This window comes from Phascolarctos cinereus, unplaced genomic scaffold (genome assembly GCF_003287225.1).
Source record: "Phascolarctos cinereus isolate Bilbo 61053 unplaced genomic scaffold, phaCin_HiC Scaffold_5;HRSCAF=322, whole genome shotgun sequence".
Taxonomy (NCBI): Eukaryota; Metazoa; Chordata; class Mammalia; order Diprotodontia; family Phascolarctidae; genus Phascolarctos; species Phascolarctos cinereus.
The window spans coordinates 267,107,906-267,123,908 of NW_027555958.1; the positions used below are offsets into that span (position 1 = coordinate 267,107,906).

A 16,003-nucleotide genomic window follows, 5' to 3' on the forward strand; every position below is an offset into this window, starting at 1 on the left:
GAGGTGTTTAACAGTAAAAGATGCGTCTATATCCTGATCCCTTTAGGATATGCAAACACCTCAGTCCAGAAGGGAACTATGCAACTGGCAAATAAATTAGCCTGGGCCTTTAAGTAACTAAGCCCTGGATGAATTTTAAGAGTTGGAGACATGACAAGCCAGGAGCTGCTTATTAAGGAGACCCCTGCAGTGGAAGGAGGAGGGAATCTCTCTCCCTTCCCCTCCCACCTCCAATACAGGTCATGGAGCTTTGAAGGGGAGCTACTGGGCCAGTAGGAAACACTGCATCCAGCAGTGAGCAGAGAAACAAACTCCAGACAGACAAAGATTCAGAGAGACAGTCAGCTGAAGAGAATGCTGCTTCAAAGAGCTAGACTTGGCAAACCCAAGCACTGTGAAGAGAAGCAAACCAGCAAAGATCCAAGGGGGGTTACGTGAAGACTCTATGAAGTCCTCACAAAGAGGGAAAGCCTTGGCCACCTTACATGAGTGCCTCATCACTACCACACTTTAGAGTGCACCCCAAGTTTATGGGGGTTATGTTTTTGTACCTGCTGTTTTTACTCTGCTACTTTAGTAAATGCCTTTGCTAATAGTTAATTGTACCTTCTGGCTAATATGAAACACACTGGAGAGGGCTGGAGAGCTATTTATTGTGTTAGGACAATAGCTCCATTGCAGTCTCCCTAGCACCTGAGGCAAAAAAAAGGTACCTTCACATTCAGCCTTCCAGTTTGAGTGTACATTGGGGAGCAGCCTAGAAGGGGTATCACATCAGTATAATTTTTTTTTAAAATTGGCTGTTCTTATTAGGAGCTCTTAGAACACAAAAAAGTGCTAAAAATGAAAACACCCTAATAATTAGGCTTTGATATCAATAAATAGCCGTAAGAATGAAGAAGCATATTTGATGAATAACAGGCTTTAATGAAGATATTAGCCATTAATTAAACCAACCAAAAGTATGCAAATAGAAGTATCAACACAGGAAAGATCCACTCATTTTAGATGACCTTTCTGATTCCTTTCAGCTCTGATATTGTTTGAATCTAAGAGTCTAATTTGCTGATTACTGATGGATAGTAGTTGATCTGTGTTTCTCCTTTCCTCTTCCCCTTTCCCCCACACTGTTTGCCAGCTAAGGGAACTTTTACTGGCCCTTTTTTGCTGAACTCATCAAAAAAAAAAGTTAAAAAGGAACTAGACTTAAAACTACAAAGTCAGCACCCCTCAGTTTAATCCATGAATAATAGAGCCAGGGGCTCTATTATCTCCTTATTAAGTAGTTGACTTAGTTTTAGCTGTCTCTGCATCCCCAGTGAACACTGCAAAACTCTGAACCTTGTTTGATATTTACTGATGTCTGCAGACAGATTACAGTTTCAGATGCCAGCCTAAAAGGAGAGTTAGAAAGAATGCAGCCCCAACCACGTTCAGCTTTCACTGTCTCCTATCTTTTATCCCACCTTTATAATAGGAGAGTTGATTAGAGACAGGCCATGCTTACAGCAGCTTGAGTTTTACAGGGATTCTTAACCTGGAGTCTATGAACTTTTTTTTTTCTGTCCTCTCTCCTCTTCTCTCTCTCCTTCCTTGATTTCCCTTCCCCATCATCTTTTGACTGATTTTCCTTTATAATCCTACATATTTTCTGTTTTTGTTTTATGCATTTAAAAACATTATTCTGAGGGGTCCACAGGCTTCACCAGACTGTTAAAAGGGTCCACGATCCACACCCTGGGAATAAAAAAAAGAAAAGGTTAAGAATCCCTGAATTAGATGGCACAGTCCCAGAATATAGGGTCTAAGACATACAGCTTTGCCACAGTCACATGGGGCTGACATCATATATGAATGTCTTTGCTCTGCATTGTTGCAGTTAGTCTTTGGCTGAATTTTTAAACAGAGCAGTGGTCGACTCATTGAAAGCAAGAGGAGACATCTGGTGGCAAGTTTTGGAGATGGCTCTGGAGAAAGCAGTGGGAGACACAGAGCCCCTGAAGCCTCTAGTCTCAGGAATGGGTTCAACTCTGCCAGGTTTGGCCTCTAGAATTTCTACTGATGTGTCTAACTCCTCTGTATCAGCATTCCCCAACTCCTGCATCCTAAGTTTCCTTTGTTATGAAGAGTTAGACCAGTGGAAAGGGCAGATGACTGCTGTGAAGTTGTAAACTGAAGAGATCGTGATGAAAGATGAGCTAGTAGAAAACTTTTGGTACTTAGAATCCTCATCACCCTAAAGTCAGTTACATCTGTAACATAGGTATACTGACAAAGAATCAGGCCTTGTTCTCCTAGTAGATGGGGACAGGGAGGAGAAGATCTGGATACCAGACCTCAGAGTGGGGATCCCCTCAGCAGTGCACAAGAAACCATAACTTCAGCAGCTCTGCATTGTAGGGAGATGGACAGAGCTCTGGAAGCTCAACTGAGACCTAAAAGGAGAAAATATCTTCAGGTTTGGAAGTTCTGATATGGGTTAGATAATTAACCATATTTTGTCATAGGATTCATTTCATAAGAATGTCTATCATGTTTTCTCACAGTTGCTCTGCAGCTCTTAAATAATCCATACATTAATAATGTATGTTGCAGCTGTTCAGTTATTTCAGTACAACTCTTTGTGACCCCATTTTAGGAGTTTCTTGCCAAAAATATTGGAGTGGTTTGCCATTTCCTTCTCTGGCTCATTTTACAGATAAGGAAACTGAGGCAAACAGAGTTAAGTGACTTACCCAGGGTCATGCAGCTAGCATGTGTCTGAGCCCTGATTTGAACTCATGAAGTTGAGTCCTCCTGATTCTACTCTATCCACTCTATCCACCATGCCATCTAGCAGATGGACGATCCAAATGTTAACATGTAAATAATAATAAATAACTATCATTTGTGAATTTCATATGGCTATACTGGGTAGAACTCTAGGGAATCTCACTCTGAAAGAGAATCTTAGAGGGCCAGATTAATCTAAAACTCAAATAGATACTCAAGTCACACAGCCTAGGGAGTCTAAGCTTATTGACCAGGACTTTGATCTCCACATAGGAGAGGCTCTTGTTCTAATTCTACCCAATAATAGCTTCCAGCAAGGAAAGCTCCCTGAAGATGATCAGGCTAAGAGCAGGGCCTGTAGGAGGGTTACAGGGAGGTTCACCAAAGGCTCAGATCAGGACTGTGTTTCGCAAGTCAGGTTAGGTCCTGCATGTGACACTCATTCCTCAATTTCCATTTATTTATTTATTTTGGTGAGGCAGTTGGGGTTAAGTAACTTGCCCAGGTCACATAGCTAGTAAGTGTCAAATGTCTGAGGCTGGATTTGAACTCAGGTCCTCCTGACTCCAAGGCCAGAGCTCTATCCACTGTGCTACCTAGCTGCCCCTCATTCCTCAATTAAGAGATCCCAAATGACTGGTATACTCACAATAATCTAGCGGAGTCTTTGATAAGGAGGAGTGATAAGAGATGGTTACACTATGCTTGAAGCTGCATGGTTCCATTGGATAAAGCCATATTGTAGAAAACAAGATGGTGTCTATATTTCTGGAACAGAGGTGCTGAGGAAGAGGAGAGGGCTAGAACTGATCAGTAGCCCTTATATCAAATACCTCTATAGGAATCTGCTAAGCAATAGAGTTATTCTTTAAAATACTCAATATATTGCTGAAAATACCACCATGCTTCCTCTAAATCTAATTTTTTACCTCTTGCTTTATTCTTCCATCCATTCTTGGATTGATCTTTTTTTCCCCCTGTATTTATTGTGTACTTATTCTCTTCTTCTGGGATTGCCTCTTGGACTTCTCTTAACACATAGCATTTCTTCACTTTGCTTGCATTTTTTTAATAGTATTTTATTTTTTCCCAATTGTATGTCAAGACAATTTTAAACATTCATTTTTACAAGATTTTGAGTTTCAGATTTTTCTCCTTCCCTTCTTCTCCTCTTTCTAAAATGGTAGGCAAATATGCAATTGTGTAAAAAATTAGGCAAATATGCAATTATGTAAAACACATTTCCATATTGGTCACAGTTATTAAAGAAGAAACAGATCAAAAGGAAAAAAACATGAAAAAAATAAAGTGAAAAAATTATGCTTCCATCTGCATTCAGAATCTATCAGTTCTTTGCCTGGATGTGGATATCGTTTTTCTACCATGGGTCCTTTGTATTTGCCTTGGATCTTTGTGTTGCTAAGTCATTCATAGTTGATTATCATGCAATGTTGCTTATACTGTATGCAATGTTTTCCTGGTTCTGCTCATTTCACTTTGCATCAGTTCATACAAGTCTTTCCAGGTTTTTCTGAAATCTGCCTGTTCATCATTTCTTATTGCACAATAGTATTCCATTATATCCATATACCACAACTTATTCAGCCATTCCCCAATTGATGGGCATCACCTCGAGAGCTGTTATATGGGGCAGCTAGGTGATGCAGTGGATAGAGCACCGGCCCTGGAGTCAGGAGAACCGAGTTCAAGTCTGGCTTCAGACACATGATACTCACTAGCTGTGTGACTCTAGACAAGTCATCTAACCCCAATTGCCTCACCAAGGAAAAAAAAGAGCTATTATAAATATTTTTTGTACAGGTAGGCCCTTCTCCCTTTTTTTATGATCCCTTTGGGATACAGACCTAGCAGTGGTATTGCTGGATCAAAGGGTATGCACAGGTTGCTTGCCCTTTGGGTATAGTTCCAAATTTCTCTCCAGAATGGTTGGCTCAGTTCTCAACTCTATTAATAGTGCATTAGTGTCCCGATTTTCCCACATCCTCTCCAACATTTATCATTTTCCTTTTTTGTCATATTAGCCAATCTGATAGGTATGAGGTGATACCTCAGAGTTGTTTTAATTTGCATTTCTCTAATCAAAAGTTCTTCACTGTATTTGAAGCTTTTTTTCTGTTTATTAATGTTTCTAGCTTCAGCTGCTACACTGAGAGACTTTATGCCAGGGCTAGGTTCTGACCCGTATTAGGAATTGGGTTTGTCCCCCGCTCTTGTGTTGTTTGTCCTTCATTTTCTAAGGGGACTGGTGACATCATGGGGTGATATCTTGACTTGCTCATGAATTGGATTTAAGTGAAGCAGAGTTGCACAAAGTCATCAGCCTCATTCTCTCTTCCAGAGTCATCCAATTCCTGTGGCAAGACAAATGTCAATATGACTGGTGACGGCCCAGGCTGCAGTGGATGATCTTGGCCATGTTTCACGTCTGACCAAGCTCTAAGTGTTCCACAGAGCCTGCTTCAGCTGCCTTCTTGGCTGTTGGAACAAATTGTTTTCAATTTGTTTGCATCCTCAAAGGCAGGGGTGGGGAACCTGCAGCCTCAAGGCCACATGGGGCCTTCTAGGTCCTTGGGCACAGCCTTTTGACTGAGTCCAAGTTTTACAGAACAAATTCTTTCATTAAGGGGATTTGTTCTGTGAAGTTTGGATTCAATCAAAGGATCACACTTGAAAGCTTAGAAGGCCATACGTGGTCTTGAGGTTGCAGGTTCCCCACTCCTGCTCAAAGGGAGGCCCATTCTGCTGGGGAAAGTCTTCACATGCTTGGGGTAGACACCCCCCTAACTCACCAATGATAGATAGCACAATCCAACAATATGTTGTTTTTAAGAAATACACTTGAAATATAAAGATTGATACAAAGGTAAAACTAGAGGCTAAAGTAAAATCTATTATGCTTCAGTTGAACTAAAAAAAAAAAGTAGAGATAGCCATCATGATTTCAAATAGTTGCTGTAAATATAGAGATGATAAGGAAATAAACATGCTTAAAGACACTAATGAACCAGTCAATATCAGTATTTTACATAAAGTTACATAATGACAACCATAATAAAACTAGCATTTATATAGTACTTGTTATGTGCCAGGCACTAAACTAAGCACTTTACAATTAATATCTCATTTGACTGTCACAACAACCCTGGCAGCTAGGTGCTATTATTACCTCCATTTCATAGATGACGAAATCAAGACAAACAGAGGTTAAATACTTGCCCAAGTTTCCACAGCTAAGATGTGTCTGGAGCCAGATTTGAACTTAGGTCTCAGATGCCATGCTCAGTACTCTATCCACTGGGATACCTAGCTGCCTAAATATGCGCCAAAAAGCAAAGCTTCAGAATACATGAAGGAAAGCTCAATCAAATTTCAGGAGAAATAGACAGTATAACTATAATAGGGGGACCTCAGTGTCCCTTTTAGACCTAGACAAATCTCACCAAAAGACAAACAAGAAAAAAAATTAATGACCTGAATAGAATTTTAGAAAAATTAGAATTGATAGTTATCTGGAAATTACTGAATTACTGAACAAAACATAGAAACAACAGACAATTTCATTAAAGAACATAACAATTATACCGTATACCAAAACTTAAGAAATTCAGCTAAAGCAGTCCTTTAGGGGAATATTGATGTCTTTAAACACTATTCTCAACAAAAGAGAAAGAATAAATCAATGAATTAGGCAACAACACAATCCCACACAACTGGAACAACAAATGAAGTCCCCCCTCCCTTCGTCCCAGACTAAACAACAAAGTAGAATCAGAAAACCAAAGAAGAGATTAATAAAACTGAAAGAAAAGAAAACAAGGGAATTGATAAATAAAACTTCAGACTTAAAAAAAATTAAATTAGATAGTTAATTTGATTTTAAAAAGAGGAAAAACAAGTACAATTCACAACAACTGTTGAAGAAATAAAGGAAATCATCAGAAACTATTTTGCTCAATTATGTTAACAAAAATGATAACCTAGAGGAAATGGATGAATACTTACAAAAATATAAAATATCCAGAACCAACATAAGATGAAATAATTATTTAAATAACCCAATATTATCAAAACTCCAGTACCAGAAGGATTTGCAAGTGTATTCTATCAAACATTCAAAGATTGTTAATTACAATAATAGACACAAACTGTTTTAAAAAATAGAGAGAGGGCTTTCTAATCTTTTTATATGATACAAATATGGTATTGATACCTAAACTTGGAAGAGACAAAGCAGAGAAAAAAAACAACTATAGATCAATACCTAATGAACATTGCTACAAACATTTTAAATAAAATATATTATAGACTACAAAAATATATTTGAAAGATTATACAGTACAACTAGGTTGAATTTATATCAGGAATATATCAGGCTGGTTCAATATAAACAAAATTAGAAAATAAACTATATTTATAACAAATAATATAATAACAGCCAGCATTTATATAGTACTTTAAGGTTTGCAAAATACTTTATAAATATTAACTCATTTTATCCTTATTAACAATGCTGTGAGGTAGGTGCTATCATAATTTCCATTTTATAGAGTCAAATAGATTAAGTGATTTTCTCAGGGTCACATAGCTAATAAGTGTCTCATGCAGGATTCAAATTCAGGTCTTCCTGACTCTAAGTCCAGTGGCACCACCTTACCATCCTAATAAAAACCACATTATTATATCAATTGATGCTGCAAAGGCTTTTGATGAAATCCAACACCAATTTCTGTTAGATACTAGAAAGCATAGGAATAAATGGATTTTCCCTTAGTATGATAAATAATATTTAAAACCAATAACAATGGTAAAGCAAGAATGCGCATTATTACTACTATTATTTAACATAGTGCTAGAAATGTTAATTATAGCAATAAGATAAGAAAAAGAAATTAAGGTAAGAAAAATAGGCTTTTAAAAAGAAACAAAATCTTTTTTTTTTTGGCAATTATGGTTTAATGAGAAGAGTCTAGAAATTCAACTAAAATCATTTGAAACAAATTCATCAAAGTTGCGGGATATAAAATAAATTCATATAAATCCTCATTATTCCTGTATGTTACCAACAATGCCTATCAAGAAGAGATAGAAAGAGAAATTCTATTCAAAATAACTACAGAATGTATACAATATTTGGGAGTCTATCAACCAGGATACACTCATATGAATCCAAATCCAAAATACTTTTTATATAAATATAGATCTAAATAATTGGAAAAACATTATTTGCTCAAGGGTAGACTCAGCCAATATAATAAAAAATGACAACATTACCTAAATTAACTTACTTATTAAGAATGATTTTATAGAGCTAGAAAGCATAAAGAAATTTCTATTGAGGAGTAAAAGAGTAAGAATCTCCAGAGATGAAATGAAAAAAAAATTAGGATAGAAAGGACCTAGAAGTACTAGATGTTAAACTGTCCTACAAAGTAGTGATCATCAAAATGATTTGGTACTGGTTAAAAATTAGGGAACTCATTAAGTGAAAGAGATTAGGTCAAGAGAATACAGAAGAAAAATCAGTAACATAGAGTTCTATAAACTCAAAGATCTTTAGGGGCATGGACTTGCTATTCAACAAAAACTGCTGGGAAAACTGAAGAGATGTCTGCCAGAAATTAGGTGTATAGATCAATATCTCACACACATGCCAAATCAACTCCAAATGGATACAATGACACAGACAATAAAGGTGATATCATAAGCAAATTAGAAGACCAAGAAAGAAGTTACTTTTCAAATCTATAAATGAGGAAGAGTTCATGACCAAACAAGGGATAGAAAAAAAAATCACAAAAGAAAAAATGGACAGTTTTGATTTCATAACATTAAAAGCTTCTGCAGAAACAAAACCAATGCAGCTAAAGTTAAAAGAGAAGCACGAAATTGGGAAAAATATCTTTGCAGCAAGTTTATCTTAAAGTTCTTACACGCAGATGTATTAGAAATTGATTCAAATTCAGAAAACTAAGTCATTCCCCAATAGATAAATGACCAAATGATAGGAATAAGCAATTTTCAAAGGAAGAAATCTAAGCTAACTATATGAAAAATGCTTCTAATAACTAGAGAAATGAAAATTAAAGCAACTTTGAGTATCTATCTCCCATCCATAAGATTGATAAAGATGACAAAAGAGGAAAATGACAAGTGTTGGACTGGCTTCAGACACCCTAATGCATTGTTGATGGAGTTGTGGATCTAACCACTCTACAAGACATTTTTTATGTCCCAAAAGTGACTAAACTGTTTATGTCCTTTGACCCAGTGATACCATTACTAGGCATATACCCCAAAGAAATTAAAGAAAGAAGAAAAGGACGCACATGTATATTTTTATATAGATATATAAATTTTTATATATATTTATACATATTTATAGCAGCTATTTTTACAGCAGCAAAAAGAAAAAAAAGAAAACAAGGAGGTGTCCACCTGTTAAGGAAATAGTTAAACAAATTACAGTATATGAATATAATAGAATATTGAGCTATAATAAATGACAAAATCTTGAGTTTCAAAGTAAATTGGGAAGACTTCTGTCTCTATGAATTGTTACAGAGTGAAATGAACAGAACTAGGAAACAATTTATATAATAACAACATAATAAATAAAAACAACTTTGAAAGACTTAATTTTCAACGATGTAATAACAAACTATGATTCCAGAAAACCAAAGAATAGGAATGTTACCCACTTCCTGATAGAAAGGCAATGATCTTTAGAATGCAGGATGAGATATACATTTTTGTATATGGACAGCACAGAAATTTGTATTGCTTGACTGTATTTGTTGGGAGTATTTAATTATTTTTAATTGTTCAGTGTGGGGGGCTATAGTGAGAGGGGAGAGAAAATTGGGAAAACAGTAAAATTAAATTGAAAAAAGGAATAATAAATGTATAGAAGAAGTAGAAGAAAATATTCTGAAAGATCTCAATGACCTAATTTCTGTTTGGACTTTATAGAGGAAGGCTTTATAGAGGAGGTATAATCTAAGTAAGGCACCAAGGGTAAGGTCTCCGCTGGACTGAGATTTCTCTATCAGTTGTTCATTTGCACACGATTAGGTTGTGAATATACCAAAGAAAAGGATAAATCCACTTGCTTTCTAGCAGCTTGTCTAAAATAAAAAACACAAACTCACCAAGCACATAAAGCAATGAATCATCTTTTTCAAGATGAAATAGGTGTGGTCACTCTTTTTAAACTACCATAAATTTTCTTCTAAAAATTTTTACTGACACTTTTCGTTCTTTACAACACATTTATTTCCAAACGTACCTCTGAATCATCCCTACCCAGAAAGCCCTCCACCCCAGCTTGATATTTTTCACTACTGTGGGAATGTAAGTGACTATTGTAGCTAAACAGACTTGTAATTCCAAAGCCCATTGGTTTGGAACTCTCTCCTTATTGGTGGAGATGAATGTCCTGCCTTGCCCTGTGGTGGTGGAGTTGACAAGAGGCTAGAGAGCTTCAGTCTCTGAGAGTCCCCCTTCAGGATTCCCCTTTGGGACTCATTCAGCTTCAAGTCTTTTTCAAGCCACTTCAGGCACTTCTGGCCTCTAGCTTGAGAGAGAAGTTGGAAAACATGAACCATCCTTCAGATTGCTAAAGGAAAAGACCCTAGTAAGACATGCAAGGAGCTGTCAGTCTCCATCATATTTCTATCCCAAGCTTGCTACACTAGAAACTGTGAGGAATTTCCCCTTCAGTAAGATCCAGGACACTGTCTTGGTTGAGAGACTTCACTCTCGGTGGGAGAGCTCTTTGTCTCTGGTATATATTCTCATAGACATAGATTCTCTGATTTCTGTTTTGCTATGATTTGGACAAATGGGTTTTCTTTGTTATTCACTATGTGCTCATTGTGATATTTGGTGAGAAAGAGGTCAAGCTTTGGCTATGGAGCTTGGGGTCCTCCTTCCCCTAAAAAATGACAAAACTATCAGAGCTAGCTCAAACTTGATCATATCTCCTAGATAAACAATATTTAAAGAAGCAGATAGAATTCTAGCCCCATACCCCTCTCTCTCTGAAGAAAGCATAGTGGTGGTCTCTAGCCCCAGCCTCCTGTTTCCCCTCCTGGCAGGAATTAAAGTCTCCCCTAAAGAAGAATCAGGAAAGAAGAGGCTAGTGATGTTTATTCTGCCTCCTTTGAGCCATAGAGAAAGACAGCTCTTGCCCTTTATACATGGGCCTCACCCCCACTCCTTGGCTACAGATGTTTTTTAACCCAGGGTTTACCCATGATGACTTAGCAAAATAAAGGAGCCACTTGGATGGTGAGACAGAGATGGGGCACAACAGCCAAAATACTTGTCTAACCAGAGACTGCATACTCGACCCTTCAGGCAAGAAGCTGAGTAAATAAATATTATTTTATGCATTTAAAAACATTAGGCTAAGAAGAGGTCCATAGGTTTCACCAGACTGTTAAAGGAGTCCATGGGACAAAAAAAGATTAAGAATTTAACAAAAGCAAGCCTAGGAGCAGGGTGGGGAACTGGCAGTAAGCCTTGCTGGCTTTTCTACTGTGGAAGTTAGTCAACTCATTTGGGGCTGGTAACTCATTTTTTTAAAAAAAATTATTTTCTTTTTGTTACATTTTAATTCCAAGCTGTTTCACTCCCTCCCTCCCAACCCTGCACTAGAGAGGGCCAATATTCGACACAGATATAAATGTGAAACTATACAATACATAGTTCCACAAATCAGTTCTTTCTCTGGAGGTGGATAGCATCTTCTTTGGTAGGTCCTTTGTAGTTGATTTGAATATTCATATAGCTCATTCATATTTACTCTTCATATTCATTCAGAATAGCTCATTCATATTTACTCTTCAAACAATATGCTGTTACTGTATTCAACGTTCTCTTGGTTCTGCTCATTTCACTTCATTACTTCATACAAGTCTTCCCATGTTTTCCTAAAATCAACCTGCTCATCATTTCTACCAGCACAGCAGTATTCTATCACAATCATACATCACAACTTAGTCAGCCATTCCCCAACTGATGGGATCCCCTCATTTTCCATTTCCTTGCCACCAGATAGAGAGTTGTTATAAATATTTTAGAACATACAGGTTCTTTTCCTTTTTCCTTGATCACCTTGGGAAACAGATCTAATTGTGGTATTGCTGGGTCAAAGGGTACACAAAGTTTTATAGCTCTTTGGGCATAATTCCAGATTGCTCTCCAGAATTGTTGGATCAGTTCATAGTTCCACCAGTAGTGAATTAGCATCCTAATTTTTCCACATCCCCTCCAAAATTTGTCATTTCCACCTTCTATCATTTTAGTCAATTTGATAAGTGTGAGATGGTATCTCAAAGTTGTTTTAATTTGAATTTCTCTAATCAATAATGATTTAGAGCATTTTTAATTTCTTCCTCTGAAAACTGCTGGTTCATATCCTTTGACCATCTATCAATTGGGGAATGACTTGTATTCTTATAAATTTGACTCAGTTTTCTATATATTTTATTTTATTTTTTGCTAGGCAATGGGGTTAAGTGAGTTGCCCAGGGTCACACAGCTAGTAAGTATCAAGTGTCTGAGGCCAAATTTGAACTCAGGACCTCCTAATGCTAGTGCTGGTGCTCTATCCATTGTGCCACCTAGCTGCCCCTCTATATATTTTAGAAATGAGGCCTTTATCAGAGACACTGGTTGTAAAAATTCTTTCCCAGTTTTCTGCTTCCCTCCTAATCTTGGTTGCATTGGCTTTATTTGTGCAAAAGCTTTTCAATTTAATGTAATCAAAATTAGCCATTTTGCATTTCATAATGTTCTCTATATGTTGTTTGGTCATAAATTCTTTGGTTCTCCATAAATCTGATAAGTAAACTATTCCTTGCTCTCCCAGTTTGCTTATAGCATCAGTTTTTATATCTAAATCATGTACCCATTTTTACTTTATTTTGGTACACTGTGTAAGATGTCGATCTATGTCTAGTTTCTGCCATACTATTTTCCAGTTTTCCCAGCATTTTTGTCAAATAGTGAGCTCTTATCCCAGAAGCTGGGGTCTTTCGGTTTATCAAACAGTAGATTACTATAGTCATTGACTACTATATCTTGTGTACCTAACCTATTCCACTGATCTACCACTCTATTTCTTAGCCAGCACCAAGTAGTTTTGATGATTGCTGCCTTATAATACAATTTAAGATCTAGTATGACTAGGCCACCTTCCCTTGCATTTCTTTTCATTAATTCCTTTGATATCCTGGACCTTTTGTTCTTCCAGATGAATAATGATAACATTCTTAAGAGTTATAAATATCATTTTCCAGATAAGAAGTAAACAGTTTAATCTTATTAAATCCCTTATAGTCTTTCAATTTACCTTCTTATTTTTTTCTGATTCTTGTAAGTCAAATTTTCTGTTCAATTCTAGTTCTAGTCTTTTCCTTAAAAATACCTGACAGTCCTTTAGTTCGTTAACTATTCATTCTTCCCCTTGCAAGATTACACTCAGCTTTGCTGGGTTAGGTTATTCTTGGCTGCAAACCCAGCTTCTGTGCTCTTAGAAACATTATATTCCATGCCCTTCAGTATTTTAATGTAGAAGCTGCTAAATCTTGTATTATCCTGCTTGTTGCTGTTCAGGCATTTTTCAGTCATGCTTACTCTTTGTGGCTCCATTTGGGGTTTTCTTGGCAGAGTTGCTAGAGTGGTTTGCCATTTCCTTCTCCAGCTCATTTTACAGATGAGGAAACTGAGGCAAACAGGGCTAAGTGACTTGTTCAGGGTCACCCAACTAGTAATTATCTAGGGCCAGATTTGAACTCAGGAAGTTGAGTCTTCCTGACTCCAGGCCTGGTACTTCATCCACTGTGCCCTTAGGTGCCCATCCTGATTTAGCTCTACAATATTTAAATTCTTTCCTTCTAATTGATTGTAATATTTTCTCCTTGACCTAGTAGCTTTGAAACTTAGCTATAATATATCTGTAACTTTTCATTTTGGGATCTCTTTCTGATTGGTGGATTTTTTTCAATTTTTATTTTACCCTCTAGTTCTAGAACTTCAAGGTAATGTTCCTTAATAATTTCTTGAAGTATAGTGTCTGGATTCTTTTTTTTTAATCATAACTTTCAGGTAGTCTGACTTTTTTGGGGGGGGCAATTGGGGTTAAGTGACTTGCCCAGGGTCATACAGCTAGTAAGTATCAAGTGTTTGGTATGAGGCTGGATTTTAACTCAGGTCCTCCTGACTTCAGGGCCGGTGCTCTATCCACTGTGCCACTTAGCTGCCCCTGACAATTCTTATAATATCTCTCCTCAGTCTGTTTTCTAGGTCAGTTGTTTTTCTAATGAGATATTCCTCATTTTCATCTTTTTTTTATTCTTTTGATTTTGTTTTATTTCTTGATGTTTTATGAAGTGATGAGCTTCTCCTTGCTCAATTCTAATTTCTAAAGAGTTATTTTCTTTGATTAAGTTTTTAGTTCTTTTTCCAGTTGGTTAACTTCCTTTTTCATAATTTTCTTGCTTTTCTTACATCACTCATTTCTTTTCCCAATTTCCCCCAACCTCTCTTACTTGATTTTTAAAGTTCTTTTTAAGCTCTTCCAAGAACTCTTTTTGGGCTTGTGACCATTTTACATTTTTTCTCTGAAGCTTTACAAGAAGTTTTATCTTCTGAATTTGGACCCTCATCTTCTCTATCACCACAGAAGCTCTCCATGATTGGGTTCTTTCTCTGTTTTTTACTGATTTTTAAATAGCCTATTTCTTGGCTGTTGACTTTATGTTAGCATTGGGTTCTGCTCCCAGGGTGTGAGGGATAATGTCTCAGGCTTTAGGTTTTTCATGCTGTTGTTTTGTGAACATTGTCTGGGGGCCTTTGGCCTCTCGGTTCTTCCAACATTCTATAATCCAAGGCCAGATGTAGTCACTGCTCTTCCAGCTTACCAGGGCCCTTAGCATCCCTACCACCACAAACTATCTTGCTCCCTGCAGTGACTGTGTCAGCTCACGCCTCTACCCGGGAACCAACACCAGGGATTCTGCTCTCCTTTGAGTGACCACAACCAGCAAGGCCCCACCCCTTTGTGACCATACTAATTGGCATGTGCTCACTCTTTCCTGCCCAAAGTCACAGCCTGGTCAATGAGCCTGGGCCCCTCCTCCAGCACCAGTGGAGGGTCCTGAAATCTTCCCCTGATCAGCTGTCCAACCCCCACACCATCACTGGGGTGAAAGCTCCGGAAGATAAGGCTGTCTTCTATACAACTGCCCTCAGGACTTGCTGTTTGTTGACTCAGCATTATCTGTCTGGAGGTATCTGCACTTCAATCAGGCCAGACAGACCACCATCATGGGGGTCAGATCTTTCCTAGTCCTCTTAAGTTGTCTTAGGCTAGACAACTGCTTTATCCTGACTTTTAATTATTTCTGCCACTCTAAAATTTACTTTGAAGCATTAACTTATTTGTGGGGGAATTTGGGAGACCAGGTGGTTTTCCTGCCTTATCACACTCTCTTCCCACAATTCCCTTGGAAGGAAACCTAGCAATTGATTTTAGAGATTTCCAGTATTAACTCAGATTCATCAAACCTTGCAAGAGAGACATGTGCAACATATTACAGTTAAGCACTCATCATATGTGGGATTTATTTTAATATTCAATCGCTTTTTCAAGCAATTAAACATTTATTAGGTATTTACTACATTCTAGGCACTGTGCAAAGTCCTTGGAGACACAAAGACAAAAACAAAATACAATGAAGGGACATGTTCATATACATATATACACAAGACACATACAAAATAGATACTAGGTAACTTTAGATGGGGAGATTCTAGTACCTGAGAGGGGAATGGTGGTAGTGGTAGTGATGGCAAGAAAGGCCTCCTGATGACAGTAGTGACTGAACTAAGACATCACGGTAAGAGCTTTCTGGCATGGGGAACAGCCAGTACAAAGGTGCTGAGATGGGAGACAGAAATGACAAGATTTTTGTGTCCTTGAATCTACAGAGCCAGGTACAGTACCCTGAATAGAGCCTTATGTAGTAGGTCTTTAATAAATGCTTGTTAAGTTGTGTGGCTCATATTCAGGACAGTAAACCCAAGGTATTAAACCAAATATTTGCAAAGCATTATGGAATAATGGAAAAGCAAAAAGCCCTTGCCAGTTGGGAAATTCCGCGATATTCTTTTGTTGAGTCCCTCCCATTGGAGAATGAACTCT

General features: G+C 37.4%; 1 long non-coding RNA gene across 1 annotated transcript; it reads right to left on the reverse strand.

The window, feature by feature from the left end:
• Positions 1-906: 906 nt before the first annotated feature.
• LOC144457720 (uncharacterized) lies at positions 907-6,759 on the reverse strand. The gene is made up of 2 exons (XR_013487155.1): positions 2,337-6,759; positions 907-1,737 (listed from the first exon to the last, which is right to left on the reverse strand). It is a non-coding gene; the product is annotated as an uncharacterized LOC144457720 (long non-coding RNA).
• Positions 6,760-16,003: the final 9,244 nt, after the last annotated feature.